Raw genomic sequence first — 15,453 nt, forward strand, 5'->3', positions numbered from 1 at the left:
AATAGGCTATGTTTTCTGGCTTTTTGGAAGACACTTAAGGGAGTAGTTTCTGTCTAGCCTGACTCAGAACACTGATCGGAAAGGCAGCATAGGATAGATGCCAGGTTAGGAGCTGCAAAGAAAAAATTATTGTGTGAATTACAGTCCAAGGGAGACTGAAGTAGTACATATAGATACAATGAAAAGTAAGACAGTATAGGCTCCCAAGAAGAAAACAGTCAAGCCTCTGCCACAGGAAAATTACACATGCAAGGCCAGAGATGATGCATCTCCAGGGAAGGGCTGAGAAGCTCTAGCTAGGCTGATTGGTGGAAGTGCTCTGCTGTACAAACTCAGTTCAGAAGACCGGAAAAAGTTTTTTTCATATACTTAAATACTAAGAAAAGATTACATGGTATACAGAAAGAAAGAAAGAAAGAAAGAAAGAAAGAAAAAAAAGAAAGAAAGAAAGAAAGAAAGAAAGAAAGAAAGAAAGAAAGAAAGAAAGAAAGAAAAAAATGTGGCTTAATCAAAGGGTAAAACAATGAGTTTCCAAAAACTGAACTTAAAGAAATGAACTATGATTACCTAACAAAAACTCAAACTAAGAAATTATTTTTTGTAGTAGAAGAATACTATATCCACAAAAAATGTCCTTCAAAAATGAAGAAAAGTTTAAGACTTTCACAGATAAATAAAGGCTGAGGCATTTCACCACTGCTAGATCTGCCCAACAGGAAATTCTAAGGGAGTTCTTTGAGTTGAAATGAAAGGAAGCTAGACAGCAACTCAAACCATATGAAAATATAAAACTCTTTTCTAAAGGTAAATATATGGACAAATAAAGAATCTGGTAATATCATAATATGGGTGCATAGATCACTTCAAATTCTGTATAGAATTTAAAGCATAAAATAATTATAAATCTGTGTTAATGAATTAATATTAAAAGATTTAATTGGGAATATTAATAACATAAATGGGGTGTGTTATCAGTTAAAAATAGACTGTTACATGACCTTATATTTTTTATGTAATCCCTATGGTAACCACAAATAAAATTCCTATGGAAGATACACAAAAGATGAATAAACAACCAAAACAGTTCACTCACAAAAAATCAATGAAACATAAAGAAAGGCAGTAAGATAGTGAAAAAAGGACAACATAACTACGAGACACACAAAACAATGAATAAAATGCTAACAAATTTTTTAAAAGAACATGTCATGTTAAAAAAAAAAAAACCTTCCCACATTATTTTCTAACTATTGCTCCATTGTTCCATTTCATTCTTGCCTTTACAGCAATTTTTTCAAAAGGGGTTTCTCTAGTCACTTTCTCTACTTATTTACCTTTCTAAATTCATTTTAACTTTTAACTAAACCCAGACAAATATTTATGAAGTATGCATAAACTATAGAGACTGAAGAAACAGACACCATGTACCCACTATTACCATTAATTTTGAACACTCCCATTAACTTTAAAATTCCTTCTATGCCGCTCCTAGATCCAGTTCACTTCTTTCTCCTTTAGAGATAATCACCATCTTGAATTTCTTTACAGTTTCCCATATGTTTATATTCCTAATAAGCATATCTCAATATGTATTTCATTTTAAATGAGTGGAGTTATACTGTATCTGTTACTGACTTGCTTATCTTGCTCAACATTATGTTTCTGAGATTCATCCATATACAAATACTATGTAGCTGTACTTCATTCATTTTCACTGCTGTATTCCACTGTATGGGTATATCAAAGATTTTCCATTTTATTGTTGATGAACATTTGGGTTGTATCTAAATTTTTGCTACCTTAAACTGCACAGCTATGTGCATTCTTGTTTTGTCTCCTTCTGTCAAACTATAGTAAAGGACCAAGCTTTTGGGATTTTCCATAATGTGTTGTGGATTGATGCTTTTGTAAAATACACTAAAAATGCCTCATCAGTGTCAAATTGCTATAAAAATATATAAACCTTTACTCTAAAAAAATGTCAACAGCAAGTCATTCCCTATCAGCAATTACTTTAAATGTAAATGGATTAAACATTCTAATAAAAAAAACAGGTTAGCTGAATTGATAAAAAACAAAATACAACTATGTGCTCTCTGAAAAAGACTAAGTTTTTATTTAAGAATGCATATAGGGTGAAAGTGAAAAAATATAAAAAAACTGTCCATGCAAATGGTAACCAAAAGAAAGCAGAGGTGACTATACTAATATCAAAGAGTATTGACTTTGAGCCAAGACTGTCACGAGAGAGAAAAAAGACATTATATAATAATAAAAAGAGTAATTTGACGGGAAGATTGATATAGTTTACATATTTGTTCCCACCTAAATCTCTTGTTGAAATGTAATTCCCAATGTTGGAGGTGGAGCCTGGATTCACCTTTGGATCATGGGAACTGATTCCTCATGGGTGGCTTGGGCCATCATCTTAGTTATAAGTGAGATCTCACTCTGAGCTCACATGAGATCTGGTTGTTTAAAGTATGTGGCACCTCTCATTCCACCCCCTCTCTCATCCCTGGTTTCATCATGTGACATATGAGCTCCTGCTTCATGTTCCACCATGAGTAAGAGCTCCCTGAGGTGTCCTCAGAAGCCTAGGGATGTTAGTACTATGTTTTCTATACTGCCTTCAGAACCATGAACTAATTAAACCTTTTCTGTTTATAAATTATCCAGTCTCAGGTATTTCACTACAGCAATGCAAGAATGGCCTAACACAGAAAATTGGTACCAAGAGTGGGGTATTGTTATAAAGATACCTGACAATTTAAAAGCAGCACTGGAACTGGGTAGAGATTGGAAGAGTTTGAAGGGCTCAGAAGAAGACAGGAAGATGTGGGAAATTTTGGAACTTCTCAGAGACTGGCTGTATGGGTTGTGACCAAAATGCTGATAAGGATATGAAATGAAGCCCAGGCTGCTGAGGCCCCAGGTGGAAATGGGGAACTCACCAGGAACTGGAGCAAAGCTCATGTATGTTATGCCTTAGCAAAGAGCTTGGCTTCATTCTGTTCATGCGCTAGATATCTGTGGAAGTTGGAACTTAAGAGTAATGATTTAGGGTATGTAGCAGAAGAAATGTCTAAACAGCAAAATTCAAGATGTAGCCTGGCTGCTTCTTACAACCTGTGCTAAGATGTGGAAGCAACAAAATGACTTAACAGTGGAACTTAATTTAAAAGGGTAGAACAGAAACGTTTGAAAAATTTGCAGCCTGGCCATGTGGTAGAAAAAGACAACACATTTTCAGGAGAGGCTGTGGACCAACCACTTGTTAGAGAACTTTGCATAACTAAAACGGAGACAAGTGCTGATTGCCAAAGCAATGGGAGAAAGGCTTCAAAGGTATTTCAGAGACCTTCATGGCAGTTCATATCATCACTAACCTAGAGGTATATGAGGGCAGAATGATTTCCTGAGCCAGGACAAGCCAAGGGCCCTGCTGACCTGCCCAGTGTCAGAACACTGTTCCCCGTATCCCAGCCACTAAGGCTCCAGCCTTGGCTCTGCAGGCCCCATATAACACTTATGCAGCTGCTCCAGAGAGCACAAGCTACCAAAAGTACTGGTGTTTTCCACATGATATTAAGCCTGTGGACACACAGATTGCAAGAGTAAATGAGTCTTGGCATCATCCACCTATATTTCATAGGATGTGTGGAAAAGCCCAGGTGCTCAGGCAGAAGCCTGATGGGTAGAACCCTCACAGAGAACTTCTACTAGGGCAATGTCAAGGGGAAATGTGGTGTTGGAGCACCTGCACAGAGTCCCCAGTGGGGCACTGCATAGTGGAGTTCTGCAAAGGAGGCCATAATTCTCCAGACAGCAGAATGATGGATCCACTGGCAGCTTGCCGTCTGCACCTGGAAAAGCTGCAGGCACTCAACGCCAACCCATGAGAGCCGCCATGAGGTCTGAAACTTGCAAAGCCATAGAAGCACGGCTGTCAAGGCCTGAGGCGTCTACAGCTCACAGCAGTGTGCTCTAGATGTAAGGCATAGAGTCAAAGGAAATTATTTTGGAGCTTTCATACTTAATGACTGCCTGTTGGGTCTGAACCCTGCAAAGCCACAGAGGCACAACTGCCTAAGGCCTGGGGAGTCTACCCCTCACAGCAGTGTGCTCTCTATGTAAGAGTTAGAGTCAAAGGAGATTATTTTGGAGCTTTAAGACTTAATGACTCCCTGTTGGGTTTCAAGACTTGATGACTGCCCTGTTGGGTTGCATGGAGCCTATAATCCCTTTCTTTTGGCCAATTTTCTCCCTTTCAGAATGGGAATGTTTACCCAATGCCTATACCTACATTGTACCTTGGAAGTAACTAACATGTTTTGATTTTACAGGCTCAGAGTTGAAAGAGACTTGCCTTGTCTCAAATGAGACTTTGGACTTTGGACATTTGAGTTAATGCTGGAATAAGTTAAGACTTTGGGTGACTCTTAGGAAGGCATGATTATGTTTTGCAGTGAGAAGGGCATGCAATTTGGGAGAATCCAGGGACAGAATTATATAGTATAGATATTTGTCCCTACACAAATCTCATGTTGAATTGTAATCCCCAATGCTGGAGGAGAGGACTGGTGGGTGGTGTTTTGATCATAGGGGTGGAGCCCTCATTAACGGTTTGGGCCATCCCCTTGGTGATGAATGAGCTTTCACTCTGAATTCACACAAGATCTGGTCATTTAAACGTGTGGCACCAATGCTTCACTCTTTCCCTCATTTGCTCTTGCTTTCATTGTGTGAAGTACCTGCAATCACTTCACCTTACACCACAATTGAAAGCTCCCCAAGGCTTCACCAGAAGTGGAGCAGATGCCAGCACCATGCTTTCTGTTAAGCTTACAGAACCATGAACCAATTAAACCTCTATCCTTTATAATTTACCCAGTCTCAGGTATTTCTTTATAGCAGTACAGGAATGAATACACAGATATAGTGAATTTAAAAATATATGCACATCACAGCTTCAAATTATACAAAGCAAACATTGACTGAATTGAAGGTAAAAATAGAAAGAAATAGAATGATACTAGGAAACTTTAATACTCCACTTTAAATAATGACTAGAACAACCAAACAGAAGAGAGAACTTGAAAACTATAGACCATCTGGACTTAACAGGTCAATAAAGAACACTTACCCCAACAAAAGCAGTTTAAATGCGCAAGTAATATTCCACAAGACAAAGTATAGATTAGCTCATAGAGGAATTCTAAACAACTGTAAAAAGGCTGAATTCAAACAAAGTATCTTTTCCAACCAAAATGTGGTAAAACTAGAAATCAACAGCATAAGAAAAACTTGTAAAATCAATGGATGTGTGGGAAATTGGACAGCATACTCTTAAATAACGAATTAATCAAAAACTAATCACAAAAAATAGAAAAGATTTTGAGACAAAGAAATAAACTACTATATCAGGCTTTCTTGAATTTCTATGAAAAAATACCTAAGACTGGATAATTTATCAAGAAAAAATATTTAATTGGATCACAATTCTTCAGGCTGTACAAGCACGGCACTGACAACAGTCAGCTTTTGGGGAGGTCTCTGGAAGCTTTTACTGATGGAGGGACATGAAGCACATTATATGGCGAAAGCAGGAGTAAGAGCAAGAGGGAGGTACCACATGCTTTAAGCAGACAGATCTTACTATCACAAGGACAGCATCAAGAGGATGCCACTAAACCATCCATGAGAAATCAACCCCCATGATCCAGTCATCTCTCACCAGGCCCCATCTCCAATACTGAGGATTACAATTCAACATGAGATTTGGATGGGGACAAGTATACAAACTATATCAACTGCAAAATACCAAATTTAAGGGATGCAGTGAAAACAGCAGTAAGAGGGAAGCTAATAGCTGCAGATGTTTACATTTTTAAAAAGTAAACAACTTTAACCTCCAGAAATCAGAAAACTAAGAAAATGCAAAATAAAATCTAGCAAAAACAAAAAATAATAAAGAATAAAGAAGAGATAAAAGTATACATAAACAATAAAAATTCAACAAAATTAAGCATTGGATTTTTGGAAAGATAAAAAAATTGACAAACACAAAGGTAGATTACTTAAAAAAGGGACAAGATTCAAATAATTTCAGAAATGAAAGAGGGAATATTACAACTGATGCCAAAGGGGTTAAAAAAGATTATAAGATAATACTATGAGCAACTATATGCCAACAAATTGAGTGATGTATATAAAAAAATATACTTCCAGAAGCATACAACCTTCCAAGAATTAATTATGAAGAAATTTTAAATATAAAAGATCTATAACTAATAAGGTGAATGAATCAGTATTTTTTTAAAATGTAGCAAAATACTAACAAACAGAAGCACTGAACCATTTGGCTTCACTGGATAACTATCCCTAAAATATGTAGAATTAACACTAATCATCCTGTAATTCTTTTCAAAAGTTGAAGAGGTAGAAACACTTCCAAGCATTCTATGAGGCCAGTATTATTACCCTGATTTTAAAGCCAGGCAAATATACCACCACAAAAGAAAAATACAGGCCAATATCCCTAATGAACTTTGATGCAGCAGTCCACAACAAATAATTACCAAAATGAATTCAGTAGCATATTAAAAAATTATATATTATTACCAATGAGATCAATTTCTGGTATGCAAAGATAGGACAACATATAAATATTAATTAATGTGATATATACCACATTAACAAAATACAGGATAAAAAATATGTGAATGTCTAAATTAATGCAAAAACCCATTTGATGCACTCCAGCACCCTTTCATAACAAAAAACTGAATAGATTAGCAATAAAATGAAACTACCTCCACTTAATAAAGGCTATATATGAAAAGCCAGTAACTAAGATCATGCATAATGGTGAACGACAGAAAGCTTTTCCTCTAATAGCAGAAAGAAGTCAATGGTGCTCACTCTCATAACTTTCATTCCACATAGTACTGGAAGTCTTAGACTAGGTAATTAGACAAGACAAAGACATGAAAGACATCCAAATTGAAATAAAACAAAGAAGTAAAATATCTGTCCAGAGATGACATGATCTTATATTTAGAAACCTTTTAGATTCCACAAAATACAACTGCTAAAATCAATAAAAGGATTCAGTAAAGTTGCAGGATATAAAATCAACACAAAAAATCTGTTGTGTTTTTATATAATAATAATAAACAAGAAATCAAAAAAGAAAATTAAGAAAACAATCTCATATACAATAATTTGATTAAGGTTTGATATGGTTTGGCTGTGTCCCCACCCAAATTTCATCTTGATTTGTGACTAATACAGCATTCAAAATAATACAATGCTTAGGAATAAACTGAACCAAAGAGACTAAAGACTTGCACACAGAAGCTACAAAACAATGCTTAAAAAATGTAAAGACACAAATAAATGGAAAGACATCCCATATTCATGGTTTGGAAAATGTAATGTTGTTAGAATGTTCATACTAACACCCCAAAATCTAGATATTTAATACAGTCCTTATCAAATCCAGATGACATTTTTGCTGAAATGGAAAAAAATTCTACAATTCATATGAATTCTCAAGGGACTCAAATAATCAAAACAATCTTTAAAAGCAAGAACAAAGTTGATGATCTCATATATCTTGATTTCAAAACATATTACAAATTTACAGTAATCAAAAGAGTGTACTACTGGCTTAAAACTAGACACTGGACAATTGAACAAAATAGTAAGACAAGAAATAAACACTCGCTTATATGGACAATGAAACTACAAGTATGTCATGACCACTCAGTGTGAAGCAAATAGTCTCTTAAACAAATGGTGTTGGTGAACTGAAGTTCATATACAAAAGAACAAAGTTTGATCCTTACCACACACTATATACAAATATCTAAAAATTGATTAAAGATCTAAATGCAGGACCTAAAACTATACAAATCCTTGAAGAAAATATAGAAAAAAAAGCCTCATTATACTAAATTTGGCAATGATTTCTTAGATATTATGCAAAAAGCACAAGTAAGAGCAAAAATATGCAAATGAGACTACATAAGGATGTAATGTTGTTAAAATGCCCATACTACCCTCCCCAAAATCTAGAGATATAATACAATCCCTATCAAATCCAAATGACATTTTTGCAGAAATGGTAAAAAGTCCTACAATCCATATGAATTCCCAGGAGACCGAAATAATCAAAACAATCTTGAAAACAAGAACAAAGTTGATCTCATACTTCTTGATTTCAAAACATATTATGAAGCTATAGTAAATCTACAGTAAGCTATAGTTTTTACTGTAGCTACCATAAAAAGCTACAGTAAAAAGTTACAGTAAAAACTTAAAATATTTTATGCATCAAAGAAAACAACGAAATGAAAAGCCAACCTACAGAAAGGTAAATATTTGCAAATCACATATCTGATAAAAGATAAATACCCAAAATATATAAATATCTCCTACAATTCAATGACAAAATATATAAAAACTCAAAAATAGGCAAAGAACTTGATTAGATATTTTTCCAGATAAGATATACAAATTGCCAACTAGTATATGAGAAGATGCTTAACATTACTAATCATCAGAAAAATATAAATTAACAGCACAATAAGATATTATCTCACACCCATTAGGATGACCACTATCAAAAAAAGAGGAAAGGAACAAGAAAGAAAGAAAGAAAGAAAGAAAGAAAGAAAGAAAGAAAGAAAGAAAGAAAGGAGGGAGGAAGGAAGGAAAGAAAGAGAGAAAGAAAGGAAAGAAAGAAAGAGAAAAGAAAGAAAGAAAAGAAAGAAAATAACAAGTGTTATTGAGAATGTGGAGAAATTTGAACCCTTGTGGACTGTTGGTGGGAATATCTGCTGTTGAAAATGGCATGGGAGTTCCTGAAAATTAAAAAAAAAAAAAAAAAAAAAAACTGCTACGTGATCCAGTAATCCCACTTCTGGGTATATAGTCAAGAGTTGAAAACAGAACCTCAAAATGATATACGCACTAATGCTAACTGCATCATTATTGACAATAGCCAAGATATAGAAGGAACTTCTATGCCCTAGAATGAAAGAATGGGTAGACAAAATGTGGTATATACACACAATACAATATTATTCACCGTTACAAAGAAGAGAATCCTGTTACATACTGCAGCATAGAGAAACCTTGAAAGCATTTGATCAGTTGGTCTAGTTGTGGAATGTAAGCTAATTAGTCAAATATAACAGTTCTGGAGTACTACAAACGGGCATTGTATATAGTCACGTATGCTTCCTTCTAAATAATACTTCAAACAAATAAATTAATATTAATACATAATTTTAAACCCCTATAAAGTTAACATTAATTCCTAAAAAAATTCGAGATTTTTAAAAATCTTCAGCTTCTTTATTATTTGGCAATATGTTCTTTAGCATAAAAAAATCACTCATTATTGTCATTTAATGGTACCAGGTTTACATCAAGTCCAGACAAATATTTCTAGATATTATTATTATTATTTTTTGAGACAGAGTCTCACTCTGCCACCCAGGCTGGAGTGCAGTGGCGCGATCTCAGCTCACTGCAACCTTTGTCCCCCGGGTTCAAGCGATTCTCCTACCTCAGCCACCCAAGTACCTGGGATTACAGGCACCTGCCACCATGCCCAGCTAATTTTTGTATTTTTATTAGTTTTGCCATCTTGGCCAGGCTGGTATTGAACTGCTGACTTCATGATCCACCTATCTCGGCCTCCCAAAGTGCTGGGATTACAGGTGAGAGCCACTGCGCCCGGCCTAGATATTAATTTTTAAGTTGTTTTTTCTTCCAACATCTGAAGTCATAGGAGATATTAAAATTAAATAAGTTAAATACTTAAATAAGATAAATGAATAAATAAGGTGTCTAATAATTAAGATATTTATTCAATTAAGATGTTTAATGAATTAGAGGCTATCAATAGTTTTTTTTCCCCGGAAACATTATCTTCAATGTAGCATTAGTAAAAGTTTTGAAACAAGTAAGGAAATAATTCAGGAAACTCATGAAGGTAGTTCTCATACTCGTTTATTCATTCAATTTTGACTGTGCATGTGGGAAGAACTAGGAACCATTTTTGAGACTGAAGGGGTAATATTAAATAAGGCCCTAAATTTTATAAGCTAGTACTGACACCAGTGGAACAAATAGGTCTCATTATGCAACTATATATTAACTTTTCAGAACATTTAAAAATAAGATTTGTTACTTTTTATTATTTATTTATTTATTTTTGAGAGAGTCTCACTCTGTTGCCCAGGCTGGAGTGCAGTGGCACCACTGCAACATCCGCCTCCCAGGTTCTAGCGATTATCCTGCCTTAGCCTTGGTAGCTGGGATTACAGGCATGTGCCACCACGCCCAGCTATTTTTTGTATTTTTAGTAGAGATGGGGTTTGACTATGTTAGCCAAGCTGGTCTCGAACTCCTGACCTCAAGTGATCAGCCCCACCTCGGCCTCCCAAAGTGCTGGGATTACAGGAATTTTTATTTCTTTGCAAAGACCTTTTACTTGCTCTTTGGGTTTGTTCCTCCTCCTGGAAAATGAGTTAAGATTCACACAAAGCAGATAAAGCAGATAGCTTTATCCAAAGGAAAGCCCTGGTACTGTCTGTCACTCATAATGTCCACCATTAAACTCAGGACGTTTGATTCCAGCTTCCATTTGGAAGTTAAACTAGTGCTGTGTTTCCTAAAGCAAGCTAGAAAGAAATGCTGACTCTTCTGGGCTGGTGGCAACAGTACTTGGAAAACGGCTTTTGGGATAAGTAAATGAGGCTAGGTAAACCTCTTAACCAGCTGGTTTTACTTCTACCTGTCAGAGGTTTTAGTGTATTAATATGATAAATCATCAAAAAGCAAGCATAGGTTGCAAGGTTTCTCAAACGTAAATGACAATACAATTCTTTTTTCATGGAGTATCTCCTGGGTCTAAATTCAGATGAAACATCTTGGGAATATCTCTCTCGTTTTCTTTGGTACCACACATAACAGGCCAGGACCTGGAGACATTTGAGCATTCTATATGCCGCAGTCCTGTTAAAACTTCTCTTCACCTCTCATCTCACTAGTCAAAATCTATTAGCAAACAATGATAAAACATTTCTCTGTTTTAATTTGGCAAGAAGAAAAACTTCCTTCTGGAAAATAAAAATAGTTAACCATTTTACAGAAAGATATCATAGAAATAATGTGGGGTTTGGAGTCTGCAGACAGACTTTCCTCTACAATTTCCTCTCCCAATTCACTCGGGAAAAATACTCATCGATGTAAAGCAGGTGATACTTTATTTACCAATCAGGTTGAGAAAATATTAAGTGTGAGATTGTGTCAAAATGCCTAGTATATTAAAGATATAGTGCCAATCATTAAAGAGCCTTTTCCTTCCTGTTTTGTTCCTTCGTAATTGGTTCTCCAAATGTTAAGCCTTATATATTCAACAAGAAAAATAATCTATCCTCAGAAATTGATTTAGAATGGGGTCTATTTGAAGGCAAGTCTCACTTTCCCCATATGAGAGAACATTAAGCCTGAAAACCATTTTGTGATGGGCCAGTTATGTATGCCAGAATAGACTACTAAGTGCATATAAAAATAAGGCCTCTGTTTTTTAAATTAATACCCTAGTAAATTTTCACATGAATAAAAAATATAATGAGGAAACTACATATTTCATATTAACATTTCATTTTGAAGATGACTTAAGTGAACTGACAAAGACATTAGTTACTGTGCTTGAAGGAAGCCTCCCAGTTCTGATTCAGCAGAGCATTACCTGCTGAGATAGTGGTGAAGTCTTTTCTTACCTCCTCAGACCAGGCCAAACTGTTGGGTAGGACGTTAATCTGTGTGCTAATTCTGAGAGCAACGCCTGTGGCAGCAAAGGTGAGTGTTCTCAATTACTCTGAATGTACCTTGATTGAATGTGAAAGATATCGTATTAACCAGTCACCTGCGGGGCGATGTTATATGCTACTTCCTGCTTAGTTCAATAAGGAAAGTGACTTGAGTTCGAATGAATTTCAAACCCGGTTGCAACAAATTAGCCAATTGATAACTCTTTACATTTGAATAATTGCTCTGCAAGTCCTGAGCTACTCTCTGTTTCTCTCTCTCTCTCTCTCTCTGACACACACACACACACACACACACACACACACACACACACACCTTTCTTAACTATGTCCATAAAACTGGTTAGAGAATACATTCATTTATTAAAATAAAAACAAATTTCTTATCTTTGACTTATCACTAAGACTAATACAGCGTACAGAAGACAAACCAAAGCACTACTTTTTCTATTACATTGCTCATACTCCATTATAAACTCACTGGATAAACAGGAATTTTCTCTGCTCTGGTTTTCCTGTTCAATGTCCCCTCTATCTTTATCCCAAAACTTTCCTTCTAACACAGAGTCTATAGTTGTTTTGTCCCATTGCACTATTTTTTTTTAATTTAAAACTGAAAGGAAGTAATTATTTTTAATTTTTGGGCTAATAATACTATTTTGTTGAATACTTTTAGATTTACAGAAAACATTAATAGATAACATAGAGCTCCCATATGCCTCTGCACAATTTCTCCTATAATTAACACATTATTTAAGTATGGTTCATTTGTTACGATTCATGAACTAACATGAGTACACATTAAGTAAGTTTTTAAGTCAGCTGGATAAATACCTCGGAGTGCAGTTGCTAGATTGTATGCTAAGGATATGTTTTTTTTGTTTGTTTGTTTTTTGAGACAGAGTCTCACTCTTTTTTTTCCAGGCTGGAGTGCAATGGCGCAATCTGCACTCACTGCAACCTCCACCATCCGAGTTCAAGCAATTCTCCCTGTCTCAGCCTCCCAAGTACCTGGCATTATAGGCATGCGCCACCACGCCCAGCTAATTTTGTATTTTTAGTAGAGATGGGGTTTCACCATGTTGGCCAGGCTGGTCTCGAACTCCTGACCTCAGGTGATCCATCCGTCTCAGCCTCCCAAAGTACTGAGATTACAGGCTTGAGCCACCGCACACAGCCTGGGTATGTTTAACTTTCTAAGAAACTGCCAAATTGCCTTCCAAAGTTGCGGTTAATTTTGTATTTATATTAGCAATAAATGAGAGTCCTTGTTTTTCCATATCTGCATGGGTATTTGAGGTTGCCAATTTTTGGTTTTTAGCCATTCTAATAGGTGTGTAGTGGTGTCCCAATGTTGCTTTAATTTGTAAATTTCTAGTGACATGATGTTGAGCATGCTGTCATATGCTTATCTGCCATCTGTATATCTTCTTTGGTGAGGTGTCTGTTCATATCTTTTCCCCACTATTAACTGATTTGTTCATTTTCTTTATTGTTACATTTTTATATTTATTTGTATATCTTTGATGCCTGCATCAAATATTTAAAAAAATACTTTCTCCAAGAATGTGGCTTATGTTTTTTTTAACAGTGTCTCTTGCAGAGCAAAGTTGTTAATTTCAATAAAATCTAGTTTATCAATTTTTTCTGTCATGAACTGCACTTTTGCATTACATCAAAAAGGTATTGTCAAACACATGTTCACCTAGATTTTTAACTATGCTAAGTTTTAGAAATTTTATATTTCACATTTCAGACTTAAGTCTGTGATTCATTTTTAGTGAACTTCAGTAAAAGCCATAAAATCTGTGACCAGATTTTTTTTCTTTTTTTTGAGTGTGGATGTTCAGTTGTTCCAGCACCATTTGTTGAGATTATCCTCTTCATTGAATTGCTTGGCTCTTTCATCAAAGATCAGTTGATTACAAATATAATCTGTGTGCATCAGTTTCTGATCTCCCTGTTTTTTTCCATTGATCTATGTGGTTATTCTTTCCCCAGTATCAAGCTATCTTGTTTATTGTAAGTTTATGGTAACTTCTGAACTTCTGATGTCAGGTAGTGCCAATTCTCCAACTTGGCTCTTCTTCAGTATTGTCTTGGCTTTTCTGTTTCTTTTGCCTTTTTACATAAACTTAAAAATCCCTTTATTGACATACCCATTGGAGCTTTAATCAACATTTTTATTGGGATTGTGTTAAATTTGCAGATCACGTTGGGAATAATTGGCACTTTAATAAAATTGAGTCTACTAATCAATGATTTCTCAATTATTTAGCTCTTCTTTGACTTCCTTTAACGGATTTTTAGAGGTTTCTACATTCACAGCCTGTACATATTTTGTTAGATTTATATCTATATATTCCATTTTAGAATTTTTCATTATTCTACATTATTTTGTTTTATTTTACATTGCTTTTATGTACTGCTGATATATAGAATTAATAAGTGTCTCTTCTATATTAACATTTATCTTGCAACCTAGCTATACTCATCTGTTTCAGGAGGTTTTTGCTATTGTTATGGGTGTTATTGGTTCTTTCAGATTTCAGTCTTTCCCCTATGATAGCTGTATTTCACCTTTTTATACCTGTACGAATTTTATTATATTTTTCTTGTCATATTCACCAGCTAAGTCTTCTGGGATAATGTTAAATAAAAGTGGTAAGGGAGGACCAGGTCTACTGAGAGGCTGATGAGCAACGACTATACCAAAGCCTTCCTTGCCTGATGGAAGAAACATCTTCCAAGCCTCTCAGAGGCAGTTTTCATTCCTGTTACAATGCTCTTTATGTCTGTCACTGCCTTTTGATTCTTGTGTTTTTACCTCTACTTACATTTCTCATCCACTCATGCATGTTGACATTTTCCCATTAGATCCCTTAACATGTAAATCATCGTTATTTTAAGTTCCCTATCATCTCTTCAAACATCTGTGTCCTGTCTGAATCTGGCATGATGCTTATTTTGTCTCTCCTTACTGTGCTGTTTCTTGCCTTAGCCTGCCTTGTGATATTTTTGAGTGCTGGAAGTAACATGTATAGTAACCAAAACTGAGGTAAAAAGCCTTTAGCTTGAAGTTTCTGATTACTGGCTAGTAGCTGTGCAGTGTTTAATGTCTGATATCACTGTAGGTCGCTGAAGCTTCAGTTTCCTTTATTGTCTTCATTTTTCTTTTCTCTTTCTCTTATCTTCAGGTATCCCCAGTAACTCCCTCTTAAATAGAGTGAGCCTTATAGCTCTGTTATTGTAATTTATTTTTATTTTATTGAAACTTGTCGATATGGTGTTAAGATATGGGAGAAGAAGCATTTTTAATGCTATGACTAAATTTCCATCTTTTGATGGGAATAAGTACCTGGGGTTTGAACTTCAGATGTGTTTCATAGCCTTTTTATGTTCTCATAGATGAGGCAGAAAGACTGGAGGAGCCTGGGGTAGGCTGATGTTTCTTCCATCAGGCAAGGAAGGCTTTGGTATAGTCGTTGCCCATGGAGAACCAGCCTGTGCTATGGGGAACCAGCCTGTGCTATGGAGAACCAGCCTGTGCTATGGGGAACTTTCTGAGCATATTTCAAAATGGTGACTTTTCCCCATCCCC

The sequence above is a fragment of the Hylobates moloch genome, unplaced genomic scaffold (genome assembly GCF_009828535.3).
Source record: "Hylobates moloch isolate HMO894 unplaced genomic scaffold, HMol_V3 SCAFFOLD_1, whole genome shotgun sequence".
In the NCBI taxonomy this organism is placed as follows: domain Eukaryota; kingdom Metazoa; phylum Chordata; class Mammalia; order Primates; family Hylobatidae; genus Hylobates; species Hylobates moloch.